Raw genomic sequence first — 15036 nt, 5'->3', positions numbered from 1 at the left:
GCTTGCTAGAGTGATCAGGGCTTGCAGGGGATAATTTTGGGACATTTAAGACAAAAAGACTTGGGAAAGTGTTATTAATTATCCCCAAGATTAGGTCAAAAGTGTAAGTCTCATGAGACATTATAAACTCACCAAAAGTCCTATCTGTGGAATAGTATTCCAATAATCAATTAGACAAGATAAGTTGCATTGTGATTATCACACAGGCTCATTTCTAGCTAGTTAGCTCTTGTTCAATGGTTGTGTCTTTGACAAGACAAAAACTGGGATCTTCTCCTTATGAAAGTTGACATAAGGAAAGTGTGATCTAACCTTCCAGAAGTAGACTTCTTTTTGAATTCCCTGAAAAAGTACTATACTCTGGAGGAGCCCAACAATCATATATTAACTATTTTAAAACTACATTGGACTTCTAGTATGGTTTTGACACACTTATTTACAGTTTGTATTTGTGTTCTCTGTAGTTATTGCTTCTTTCATAACTGCCTTTGCTTAATTATGAAATTATTTAATACTAACATTTTTAAAAATATTGTATCAGAGCAAAGAATTCACTTTACAACAAAAGCATGAGGCAATGAGCTAATTACTATGGACTTTATTTGCATTACATAACTCAGAAGCAACTACATTCTAGAAAGTTGAACCTAGATATGGCAAGAGAGAAGGAAGACCTTCTGAATTTGGAGACCCATTCATATCAATCTCTTTTTTCTTGACAGAATATACAGTGTGGGAACTGGAGTATGAAAGAAGGATGGTGCATGCTAAACATTGCACCAAATGATTTCATTGTAAATATTGTTTTCCCGTGAATCACACTTCATTAGGGAAAAAGCTCTCATCTGCAAACTTAGCATGGGGCTTAGTAAACTGGAAGTTGAGACTATATATATTCTCTCTTTCTATCTCTCTCTCTCTCTTTTGCTCACCCCGCCCCACCTCTGGCAAACAGGCAAGGACAAGAAAAAAAAGGATTTTGGCTGAAAAAAATCCATTCCTACTTTCAAGGAGAAATGTGGTTTCTACTGCAGAAAGGAGAAAAAGACTCGTATGAATACACTTCAAGAAATCTTCTCTGTATAACTTAGTATTGTTTGTCTAGTAATAAAAGTTAATGGAAAAATAAGCCAGTCTTTACAGGAAGAAAAATAGAAAGTTTTGGTCCCTCCAAAGTGAAGTTTCAATCATATTCTTTAATAAGGAATGATGACTAGTTAATGAGCAAACTAAAGTTCAAGAAAACAGATAATGAATAGTGAAGAAATGCATTATAAAATAGAAATTCACTACCAGTTGATGAAAGTAGGACTAGTGTTTTGTTTTCTTCTCTGAGGAGATAAAAAAATACTGCATTTTTTATGTTGAATAATATTTTAATATCTCTTATCTGTCAATTCTATGTTTTGGAGATAATTAAATTATAATTTAATCCACAGCCTACAGAATATTAAGATGGGCTATGACAGAACTAGAGAAACAATAGTCTTTTTAAGATAAATCATATTTTCAGTAGAGTGCAAAAATGATATGCATTTGTATTTTCTCTTTTGGAGAGCTAGAGTGTTTATCTAACATTATGAAACATATTTAAATTATGCTAGTAATCATTTTTAGTTTCAAAGATGGGAAGAAGTGTGCACATTTTTGTTGGAAAGTCAATGCTGTGGAATATAGTGCTTATTTTCTTCTTTTCTTTCCTCTTTCCTCCCTGCTTCCTTTCCATTTTTTTTTTCCTTTTCTTTCTTTTAATGCCCAGTTGCAATGTTTGGGAAATCCCTCACCTTATTAATCTAAATAGAAAGCAGAGCCTCTTTCCCATTGTAGAAGCAGATAAGACCAGACATACACTTTCTCAAAACACTTGAAGAATGCCCATGGACACCTGACCTAGTAGGGTCTGAAAATTAGGTGTTCTTAATCTGGGCTTCAAATAAAAATACTTGTGACATAAAGATTCTAGAACTACATAAATTTTAATATCATAGCAATGGCAGTTTCAGCAAGATTTTTTTTTTTTTTTTGGTGACACTGTCAGTGGTGTTAACATCAGCATCCAAAAGTGTCTTCTCAGTGATGTCTCTGGGTCAAGCTGAAGCATCTGTCATGTGTGGATAGTAAAAGCAATTTGTTCAAGGGATGTTCCAAGAAAGACTTTGGTTACTGTTCCTAGCCATGTGGTAATCACCCTTCCCCAAAATTATCTATAATATCAAATATTCTAAATAATTTTTTTCTGCTCATTTTAGCCACATGCTGTTTCTCGAATTTTCAGCCAATGATTGTTACCAATAGATAAAAATGTGGGCAAAAATTTGATTATTCGGATTTGTATGCTGTTGAAAATAATCTCTTTAGTGTCTCTGAGGATGAGATTCCAATTGGAGTGGGTGAGGGTAGAATGAGAGTTATAGAAAATAAATTAATATAAGCAAATATCAGTTTGCTGAGAAAGGGAACAGAAACATGGAGCAGAACCTAGAATGGGATCAAAATAAAGTACCATTTTATCACTTTTGTTTCCTTATGGGAATAACTGGAATAAAGTTGGTAAAGTTCTGATACAAAAAAAAAAAAAAAAGAAATACTTGCAGTTGGGAAGGTTTTTAAACAGTGAAAAGAGATAAGGTGCAGAGCCAAAATCATAAGCTGATTGTATAAAGAAATACAATTCTTACTGTAATAAAAGGAAGACAGCAGATATAGAAATAGGATTATAGATTAAGTGATGGTGGAAAGTTAGGTAGATTTCTTCTATGTTCATATATTTTCTTTGTGAGATATTTATCATGGTTATTGCCTAAAAGGGAATAGGAAATAGGAAGTATCAGAGATATTAGGAGAGAAAAACTGAAAAATATTTTAGTTAATAGAAAAATTAATTTACTAGGGAAGTAATGTAGGACTGTTTTCCATATTTATTATGTTAGACAGTCTAAATCTTTTTTTTTTTAATGACTATATCCACTATCCATGAAGATATAGTCAATTATCTTGAGGAAATTCTCCTGAAATGGATACACGCTTTCTTTCTGACTTAAAAATGTGAGGTATATTAGAATTGCTGTATCATCTCCCACTTAATGAAATATTTATCTAACCAGTATGACAATACCATACAAGGCAACGTGGGAAATAACAAAAATAAAAAAATAGATTAGGTGTGTTGAAGAGATAAAATAGTTAGAAAAAATGGTGAGTTGATCTGTGTGATTCTAAAATTTGAAATTTTGAAATAAGTGTTTTTGAAAAAGAGAAACATAGGTTAAAAGAGGCCGCAAATGGTTTTAGATTGTCTTGAATGCTGTATCTTCCCTCACCTTTTCCCATTATACTTCTTTTGCTAGATCCTAATAAATTTTCACTATTATTTACAATAACAAATTATGAAAAAAAACTTAATTAGATTTATATTGCTAGCTCTTAACTGTAAATAATAATGAATATATTGATTGGTCTAGCAAATCAGCAGCTCTGTATGAATAAATACCATGACTATTTCACCTCCTATATGAAAATTATATTATTTAGATATTTTTATACAATTTTTCTTTCCCAAGTTTATAATACAGAAATAAAAGTATCTAACACAGTCCTGTTGAATGACTTGGTGTAATGAACTGTTCTCTGTCAATACATTATGTGTAGCAATTGTTTTCTACTTAGAATATGTCAGAGAGCCCCCGTCTTTGTTCTTCTAATGACAATATGAAGAGGGAGAGAGCCATCTTGTTATACCAACACACCAGGACTGCGTGGAATAGCTTTTGAAAGTTTTGACTGGAGGGGTAAACAACTTTTACCTTTTTGAAAAGTCATGTTGTGTCTGCTTTGAGAAATGAAATAGCATAAAATGAACTAGTATATTCATCACCTACAATTGAGGAAGCACTTGCCACTTCAGAAGATCTTGTAGTCTGCAAACTATTTCTCACAGTTTTCTCCAGCTTTTCTTTCAATGTATGTGTACAGCAAATTTGGATCATGTCTATTGCAAATACATAAAATTTTCTCAGAATCAGAAAAAAATATAAAAGCAAAGTAAACTGCAAAAGAAAACTTCGCCTTGGTAAATTGCAGATATTTTCAGTTACATTTATTTTGATTTAAAAAATGCGCAAGACATGGTGACACACTAAAAATTATGAAGCAAAAATAAACTCTCACTTAAGCAATTGGAGAAGATCCAGGTTATGCTCAAAGTCTGCATAATAATGCACATACATATTGAAGAAAGAAAGAAAGCAAGAAGGAAAGAAAGACAGACAGGAAGAGAAAAAGAGAGAGAAAGAAAGTAGTAAACATAATGACTTTGGGATTGGGGTAAACAAAATATTTTCATAAATAGAAAGTTTTTAATCATCTTACAGTAACCAATATAGCTGGCTGGGTTAGACTGACAAGTATAACAATCAATGGACTACACCAAGATCAGTCAACTTTTAAATCTAATGCTATGTCTATATGACATTTTAAGTAATAGGTGAGAATAAAGTTAAATAAGTAGCTATATATATCTACATATATAATTAACTCTTTTGACCATATATTTCCTGAAAATAAAAATTTTATTATAATATGATTGAAAAAATATATGTATATGTATGTGTATCTATATAAATTTTAATTCAATAATGTATTTTAATAAATATTTATACTATTATTTAAACCTCTTCAAAACTGAACATGCATGATAAACATTCTTAATCTAATCTGTTAGACAATTAGACAATCTCTAATATACTTTTCGATTTTGGAATGTTTTAAAACTTTATATTTCTCAGTGATTTGTTACTCCTTCCTAGCACATGCAAACATTATTTTATCCCACTTCCTAGAAAAAAGTAAAAATAAAAACAAAATACAAGTTTTAAACTTCTTTTCTTTCTATAATATCCCATTCTTTGGCTTCTTAAATCTAGACAAAACAGTTACATTTTCCATCCTCAAATCACCTCTCTCTTTTTCCTTGGAATGTCCTTTAAATTTCATCACTATCGAAATGCTACACCAGTGTCATTACCTGTGCTGCCCATGGCATCCGAAATGTTGTTTTTCCCCTGGACTCCACATATCCACAGTCCCCTGGATTTCAGGCTCCTCACTGACCGCTTCTCTTTAGGCTTCCTTACTGGTCATTACATAGAAATGTGGTGCTTATTATTTTGTATTATTTTATATTTTGAATATTAAGTAGCTTTTCTATATGTTCTTACCAAGGTTTCCATTTTCTCTTATTTTTCAAGTATCCATTGTCTGCTATTGGAAACAGCTATTTTATGTCTTTTTGTAAACTTATGCCCACACCACCCCAACTCTAAGGTGATTATATATCTTTTAAATATTTAAAAATATATATTTATTGATAAATTTTGCAATCTATGTGTATGGTATCATGTTAATATTTTTGTATCTTAGCTTTTGCTCAATCTTTCTAAGATTTATATATATTTCATGCAAATATTAATTTAATACTTTAAAATAATTTAATAATATGCACACTTCAGAGTAATAAGAACTCATATTTTCCTAAATATTATTTGGGCAAATAAAATATATCTAAATTCACCCCTGATATTAGAGAAGAATTGGCAAAGCTTTTTATCCTTGAACCTCTCTATTTTTCAATTAGCCAATGTTTAATATACTTTGTAATGTTTTTCCTGTTATTATTGTTATTAAACTAAGCTATATAGCTTTCTTCTTATAAAATACAATCATAGTTTTAAAAGATTTGTTTGTTTTGTTTTTAGTCTGTTATAATATGTACAATGGATGACTTTTCCCTACAACATGCATGTGCAGAACATACACATATTCATAATTTCAGAATTACATTGAATTAAACATAGCTTTAGCAACCCCTCAGAGATAGCACACAGTCAAGCTTAATTTGGTTTAAAACTACTCTTTCTTCATCAGGTCCTAAAAGAAACTTGGTGCCAGGTAACTAAGGATGATCATGAAAATAGATCATCTTTATTGTGATTTTGTCTGTTCAAAACAAAGCAAAGCAAAACAAACAACAACAATAACAAAACTACTTTTGAGTTTTTTAAAATATCTCAAAATTCTTTATTATTTATAATCTAAATTAAGCAATCCATACCAATTTCTTAAGGCCATGGGCATACTGACCAAAAAAAAAAAGGTCACGCCTCCACACTCAGAAAGCTCCAGGCTCAGGGAAGCTTTTTTTTTCTTTTTTTTTAACAGTAAGACATATATATATTTACACTATGTGTTCACCTCCCATAGTTAGATTTCTTTCTGTCACCACATATTTGACCCCTTTTACCTCTCCCTCCCCGCCACTCCTTAACCTCTGGTAACCACTAGTCTATAGTCCATGTCCATAAGTCTCTGTTTGTTTTGTTCATTTGTTGCTTTTAGGTTTATATCCCACATATAAGTGATATCATGTGATTTTCAACTTTTTTTTGTCTAGCTTACTTTGCTTAGCATGATTATCTTGAGGTCCATCCATGTTGTCCCAAATGGCAGTATTTCATCTCTTCTTATGGCTGAGTATTATTCCATTGTATATCGATACCACAGCTTCTTTAGCCAATCATCTATTGTAGGACACTTCGGTTTCCTTCAAGGAAGCTATTTTTCAACCTATTTTCCTCTTCCGAGTGAGTTAAGATTTCAGGCAGGACCCAGAATGAGTCAAGCATCCTGGCATTTACTCCCTCAGGTAATCAATTCCAATTGACTCTGTTCTGGTCATGTGACTCAGTTTTGATCAATAGAATGGTGTATGAGTGATTCAGTGTAGTATCCGAGGTTAGGTCATAAAAAGCCTTGCTACATCTATATAAATCTCTTGTCTCAGGTTGCTATTTGAATTTTGTGATACTGTTTGCAGGAAATAGCTACCATGCTTTGATAAGCCCAAACTAAAAGCAGAGATCAGAAGTAAATTCTCTGGTAAACATCCCAACTGAGGTTCCAGGCAACAGTCAGCCCTTGCCAGCCATGTGACTTAACCATCTTGCTCCAATCTAGTGGAGCTTTATAATGACAATAGTCCAGCTGCCATCTGACTGCAACCATGTACAAAACCTCAGGCAGAACCAATTCAGCTGAGTCCAGTCCAAGAATTGCACTCCTTTGCTTGTATTTTATAGCTTCTTGTAAATTGTTACAAACATATGCCATGATTCATGGCACCATTTTATCCTTCCTGTGTAAATTACCTTTATTAAAATTTGTACAGCATATTAATATAATTATTATGAGATACAGAATACAGATAACATAAATGACATTTATAAATAAGACATAAATTAAAAAGTAACACTTGATGTAACATGAATATAAATGATCATATAAAATAAATGTAGAAATCAACCTTTCTGTGTATTTTCCTTAGAACACTGATAATACAGATGAGATCATAAGAAGGTACATTTATTATCCTTTTATTGTATTCAAGCCAATCTGGCTTAAAAATTTGCTTAGTTTAGTTTTGGCTTTAATTAAAATGCTTTGTATATATTTACAAAGTAAAACATAAAATTGAATATATTAGTACACGATTCTGAATAATGCCTGTAAGATCATCAAGACGATACAAAAAACAACATAAAGAAGCAACATAACAATTAATTGTAAAAAAAAAAGTAGTTATAACAATTAAACAGAAATAGGTTCATTAACATGTTAATTTCATTAATTTAATTTGAAGAAAATATATTTGGGTTCTAAGTTTGTTCATTTATTTATTTGTTTTCACTCCAAATCTGGAACTTATCTGATAGTTTAGAACTTTTAATATTTCTATTATTTATCCTGGATCCACTGGCCCATTTAAAGGTTGTCCATAACCAGTTTGAAAACATGCAGTATCCCTATCATGGTTTGCCTGAAAAAAGAACTCTCCATAATTACAATTTTTAAGCATTGAGAGGAAGTAGCAAAAATAATGTTTCAGAATCTTCCAATGTTTGCTGACAGCCTTTACTGATCTTTCTAAAGTTTTTCCCCAGTAGTGTGTTAATTTTATTTTTTAATCTCATTAATAAGAAGAATTTCCCACTTCTTTAACAAATACATTATCTGTATAGGTTGGATTGGATTATGATTTTTATATGCTTCTGAAACTAGATTCTATTTTATAATTTCACTATTATATTTCTGACTTAGTTGGGGGAGATCATTAGAAGAATCCGGGTTTTTAATTTAAACTCTATATTGCCAGACTTTTTTCCTAGAGATTCTGATTCATAATGTCTGAAGTATGAATATTTAATTAGCCAACCAGCTGATTCTCATCAAATGACAGACTTGTAAAATACTATCTTAAGTTATTCATTCATTTATTATAACAAAAACTTATTATGGGAGATTATAGACATTATTAATATTTGACATGTTCAGAACACAAAAATTTCACTTCAGGAAATGAGGAGAAAGGGATGCCATTCTGGGATATATCTTTCAAATATCTACTTGTGGGAGGCTACTTATATTTTTACTAGGAAAGCCAATGTTATTTAGTCTACTATTTGAAGGAATTATCATCCTTAAGACAAAAATTTTTGTTTTTATTTTGTTTAAATCTGTAGCCTATCTTAATTTAATTAAGGATCTAGAAAGAATAGCAAGAAACTGCCTTTAAAATCTTTGACCTTTTAGACAGGATGCATGAGAGACAGCTTTGATGCGTAACATAAGATTATACGAGCTTTTTTTGTGATCATGTATAATGTTTCTATGAGCAATTTCATTCAACATTTTAATTTTAAAATAAGTGTGTCCTGTTAACCTTGAAAAGTAGATTAAATTAAAATGAATATTTCTTAATCATTATACATTTAACTAAAACTTTAATTAGATAGGCTCTAATAGTTCAAAACCAATAGATTTTAAAAATAGTTCTTAAATATTCAGCTTAGTTTTCTTCATAATGATTTGTATATGAGATCATGGAATTTTGCTCCCAAAGCATTGAAGTAGGCAGGCTAGCTTCTGATACTAAGCATGCATTTTTCTTTGTTTGTAATTAAAATATAAAACACAAATTTTCTTTGTGAAAAGAAAAATGAAAATTATAATGTCACACTGTAAAGCAAACTAAGAGGGTAAAATAATATGTTAAAAAGTGTAAAGTGTTTAGATAGGAACAGAAATGTTGATCTGCTTATTTATCAGTCAGGACAGTGTGTCTACCTGTGAGAACAGGTAGCAGATGAAATAAAAACAGTAGCCTTTCTTGTCCAAACAACTGAAGAACTGTCTTTGAAAGGTCTGGTGATATTGCATTACAATATTGGTAAGGTAAGGTAAGGTTAGGTAAGGTAAGGTAAGGTGTGTGAGAGAGAGAGAGATACTTAGATCCAAACTATTTTTACTGACTTGATCGAAATTATCATTTTATTTTCTGCTTTACCATCAAGACTTTCTTTTTGTTTCTGACATTAGCTATTTATAAAACTCAAGTTAGAGGTGAAAATCTACTTGTATAGTTGGAGATCATTACCATTCAAAAAAGAAATGTAATTGGTTAAAAATGTATCTATAATTAGAAGAAATTATTTCTTTTAAAAAAGGTGAGATGGAAAAATAATACTCATAATATATTCAACAATATATCGGTATATAGAATACATAGGAGTAACATTGACCATAAATGAAAGTATGCTTCTAATTAGGTTACTTTTTGGCTGGTAAATACGTAGATAAATGTTAAATATAAAATATATTTTAATAACTTATTACTAATATGCTTATATAAATGATTTCTTAATGATCAGTACTCTTCTATGTAATATCTTCATTTGTTTATTACAAAATAAATATTTAAATATACTGTTACTATTTGTATTTGATAAAATGAAAAATAATGTTATTTATGTGATATAAGTATAAATTTAAAATAAGAATACTACCATGAAAAATATTCTTAATATTATATGTTATTACAGCAGGGCCTACATAATCATGATATATCTAGAAACTAAGAAATTATATAAAATTTAATCATTTAAAAGTTCGGATTATTTAATGATTATGACAGCCTTATTACGAGTATATAAAATAGTATCAGGGAGGAAATATCTAATACCAGGTAGAGATATATATAACTTATATATGTATATATGTCTAGAAATGAAAGACCTAGATATTAATACTTCATTTATATCCAGTGTCAGTTATTGTCTGAATTATATTTCATATGCACAAACTGCCAGGCATCCAGGAATTAAATAAAAGGATGATTTGACTTAGTTATTATCAGGAAAGTTGAAAGGAATTTGATTTGGTGATAGGATTGGAATAGAATATCATACAATGATAAGAACCAAAATTAGTTTCTCAGAAGCAAGAATATTTAGCAAAATTATGTGGGGAATAAGTTGAATCTTGTTAAAAGAAAAAGACATTCAAAATATAAGAGATGCAATTTGGAAAGTATTGGTAATTTCTACTTCAAAATGATCTTAAATCAATTTAGAAAGTTTATTTCTGGATTCTCTTCTTACCAGCCAAACTAGAACTTGTTTATTTTTCTCCTGTGCTATATTAGTGCCTTTTTTGTGTCTTTAATATATATTGCTCATAATTCTTAGTCTTTCCATAAGCTATTTCTTAAAATTGACACTTTATTATGTTCAATTCAAAAAATAAATTGAGGGGATTAATTGCATAAATATAAAAAGATATTTTTTAACATCATTGGATTTTTACCAATATACTTTTTCATTGTTCAATCTTTTAACAATCTGAAGTTAAAAAGTTTTTCAAACTATTTCAATCATTGTAATTTTTTAGAATTACATGACTTTTAAATATTTTAAAATGGTTTTAATAATATATATTCAATGACATTTGAATATTCTTTAAATACTTTAGCCTCATCAAACTTCAAGAGATTTCTTAAACTCATGATACAATGTTTAGTACTTAGCTCGATTTTTATATTAGGTAAATATATTTAGAACTTAACATTTTAGAATCATTTCCACTCCTTTCTATCATATGCAAATTCTAATTAAGGAGAAATCATTTGTAGTTTTACAGTCTCTAGATTTTGCACCTTGTATTGTACAAACCTCAATATCATGTCAGTAAAAGTAATGTTGGTGTGACAGAAGAATGTAAATGTCAATAAATATATTTTGATAACCTTTAAAATTCCAAACATAAGTGATATATGATGAGAAACATTATTTCATTAGAAGAGGATGTACTTGTTTTTGTTGGGTTGTGATTGGCTAAATTATTCTTGGTTGGCTTCTAAAAAGTTGTTAATGGGTTCTAAATCTTAAAACTAATAGATATGATGATTTTTTTCAAAAGGTTGTGGGTTTGGGATTATATAGACCTTTACATTTTGCTAATGCACAAGCACTTTGTTAAATTAATTTGTGTCGGTTATACAAATTTACCCTGCAACATTTCCACAGTTACCTTTAACATATATTTAAACTTAAAAAAAAAATTAGATGATATATTTATATTACCATTAATTTAATTTCAAAATCTAACATCTATATAAATTCTAAGCCAACCACATTTTATGGGAAAATTTGACATAAACTTGAATGAAAGTATAATTTTCATTTTACCTAGCATGAACATTCACATATTTCACTAAGGAAATTGTTTTTTCATTTGAGTGTGTTTCCACAGATTCCTAGTAAATGTAAAGTATATATAATCTTCTAAAATCTAAATAATTCTGAATCCCAAAGCGTATTTGTCTGTAAGGATCAGAAAAGATATTGTATACCTATGTTAAAATAGAACACCAAAGTTATATGGTAAATAGATTTTATATACTTTATTAGTGAATATAATACACGTTTCTATAACAAATAACTTCTGAATTTCAGTAGTTTAAAAACAAGGACTTTATCTCTGTTGACATACCATTTCAAGGCTGCTCTGCCTTAAGCAAGCACCTTTCTGTCATAGCATACTTCTGGAGCCCAGGTTGCTTACTGTAGCTCCGTCAACTCCAAGGTCTCTTTGTTACCAGCATGTGCAATGGAGTAGAGTGTATGGAGTAGGCACACTGATTATGGAAATAATACTCATCAATGTGTCTTGTCTTCTAGGCTAAAACCTAACTGTGCAGCCACCCTGTAATGCTAGAGGGAATGGAAATAACGGTCTGTGATGAAACTGCCCCTTTTGAGAAATATGTCTCTGTTATGAAAGAGTGAACAGAGAATAGGCAAATTCGTAGAGACAGAAAGAAAGTTATAGACAAATCCACAGAGACAGAAAGTAGGAGAGGGGAGGAGGATGTTGGGAGTGACTTATGATGAGTAAGATCTTATAATTGGTTATATTCATTTTTTTGTGGTCAGAAAAATATCTTGGAATTAGACAATGATGATACAAATATACTAAATCTTGTAAATGTACTAAAAAAGACCACTAAATTATTCGCTTTAAAAAGACAAACTTTATGATATGTGAATTATATCTCAATAAATTAGTGTTCTGTTTTAAAAATTTAGTATTTTTTTAAAATCTCTTGAAAATTTATCATGCTATTTCTTTCCTACTCTGCCAATCAGTATATAAAATTTTACTTTGCATATAACAAATGATAAACATTTAAAAATTAGTGAATAAAATATCTCCAGCAAAGGGAACTTGTTGACATTTTTATGTGACCATTACATATACTTTTTACTGTAAGTTAGAATTCTTATGCCTGTGTACATCCCTGATATGTTTTTACTCTTCCTGTATCATCATGATCATAACTGTGATGATCTTCGGTATCACAGCTCCAAAATTTTGAGTCATTGAAAGGTTTCATGGAAGTTTGCTAAATTCTCCATATGTATTATCTAAATTTATTCCTAAGAAACTATATTTGATATAGGTTGCCTTAGTATATGAACATTTGGATCAGAAAACTGTAGCTTTGAGTTTCTAAGCAATTTACCCAAGGTCAGCCAGATAGTAAAGGAGCCAATACTCAAATCCAGTTGAATTTGCTACAGAACATGAGTTATGAAAACTTCTCATATTGCCTACATAGCGAATTAAAGAACATTGGACATGTGAGACCTATAGACACACACAGACATCTGTGTAGTTTGAATTTTGTAATATTTACTTTAAAAGTTTGTTTATTTAAATGCATTTTATTCTTCAGAAACAATATTAGCTATCTTAATAGGTTATCTTTTGCCCATTTATTATTTAATGTATTTTCAGAAACTATTATCAGTAAAAATGCTGTTCCTTTTACAAATATTGGATTTCTTAAACAGCATGTCTCCAACAGTTCAACTAATTTAAAACAGTCCAATATTAGTTAAAATCATAGACAGGTGTCTCTGAGGTACAGAAATAAATAATGGTTATTCTTTCTAGTCTTAATTATCAGTGTCTGTGACAGTGTTAAAAATGTAACTGCTAATTTAGTAAAAAATTATCACTAGATACCTTGCCGGCAGCAAACAGGAGAAAAAGCAATTAAAGATTCTAAAAATAGTTTTCAGAAGATTTCTCTAATTCATTTCAGTAGGACAAGGAATACACTTTACACTGGTTTTTGTCTTATTTTAGAAACAATTTATTACAGAGAGCATAGTTTTAAGAAAAAAGTCAAGAAGTTATGTGATCTCCCATCAATAACAAGTCAATTTTTCCTAAGTTCTTTTGATATGTGGAAAAATTTTCTTCTCAAATTTAATATCCAGTAAAGAGTTATTTCTAAAATATGTAATATATACATATGATTCTCAGAAATATTAAAGTTTGGTGATTTTTTGGCAGCCAAAGAAGAAAGGCAGTATTATCTCCTCAATTGAAAAGAATTTTGCTCAAATATAGTCAAGTTACCACAAGCTGGGCAACTTGGAGAGCTGCCATGATGCAAGTTTAAAACAAAAAATTAGATTTTATACCTATGGGATCTAATTGCCATAATATTACTTGTGTGCGACTAAGCATTTTTGTCTCTCCATTATTATACACACACCTTACACACACACACACACACACACACACACACACACACACACATATATATTTCATTTCATTTGTTCAGTTCTATTTTTATATTATTGCAATGGGGTTATTGGCATGTCTGCACAAACCTATTTAGATATCTTTCTATATATTAAACTCCTAAAACAGGAAGCATAGAATTGCTGGATGAAATAACATGAAATATTTTAAGGTTTTTAATAAAAATTGTTAAGTTCTAAAAATTCAATATTGATTTGCATTATGTTCTTGAGTGTATGAGAATTTCTGTTCCATCAGAATTTTGTTAAAATTTGGTGCTAAAGTTAGCCACTTTGATAAGTGGTAAATATTGCTCTCCATAGCTATTCATTTGAATTGTACAGAATTGATATTTTTATTGCTGCTTTATTGTTTGTTTGTTTGGACCAGACTACAGTATAAGGATATATGCTTCAGTATTAGTTATCAGTTCAAATCCCAGCTAAATTAATTAATAGTTTTTAACATAAGTCATGCCAGACTTATGGTAGAGCTTTAATATCTTATCAGATAATAGGCTTGATAAGATAAAATAAGGATACTAATAGAAATAAGAGGTACAAATTTACAGTTATAAAATAAATATCACGGGGATGTAATGTGCAGTATAGGGAAAATAGTCAATAATATTGTAATCATTTTATATGGTGAAAGATGGTTACTAGACTGATTGTGATGATCAACATCATAAGGTATATAAATGTTGAATCGATATGTTGTACTCCTGAAAGTAATAAAATATTGTAATTCAAGTGTACTTTAATAAAAATAAACTTAAAAAAAGAAACCACTAAGACATTATATGCAAGTAGTTATGGATGCCTCCTCTAGTATAAAAGCAAACAGTTTACACATGCAAATATGTTTGCCTTAATAAACAAGGCCTCTTACTTATCTGTTTATTTATATTTAGCATTGGTAGATGAGAAGTGTTTTGGAATAGATCAGGATAAAAAGAAGACAAGAATGGAAGGTTTTAAATTACTCTTCTCACAATTTCCCTTAAACCGATGTGAAGCATCTAATAGTACACGAATAAGAATCAATTAT

The sequence above is a fragment of the Pteropus medius genome, unplaced genomic scaffold, assembly GCF_902729225.1.
Source record: "Pteropus medius unplaced genomic scaffold, Ma_sr-lr_union100, whole genome shotgun sequence".
In the NCBI taxonomy this organism is placed as follows: Eukaryota; Metazoa; Chordata; class Mammalia; order Chiroptera; family Pteropodidae; genus Pteropus; species Pteropus medius.
This window is presented reverse-complemented; position numbering follows the sequence as displayed.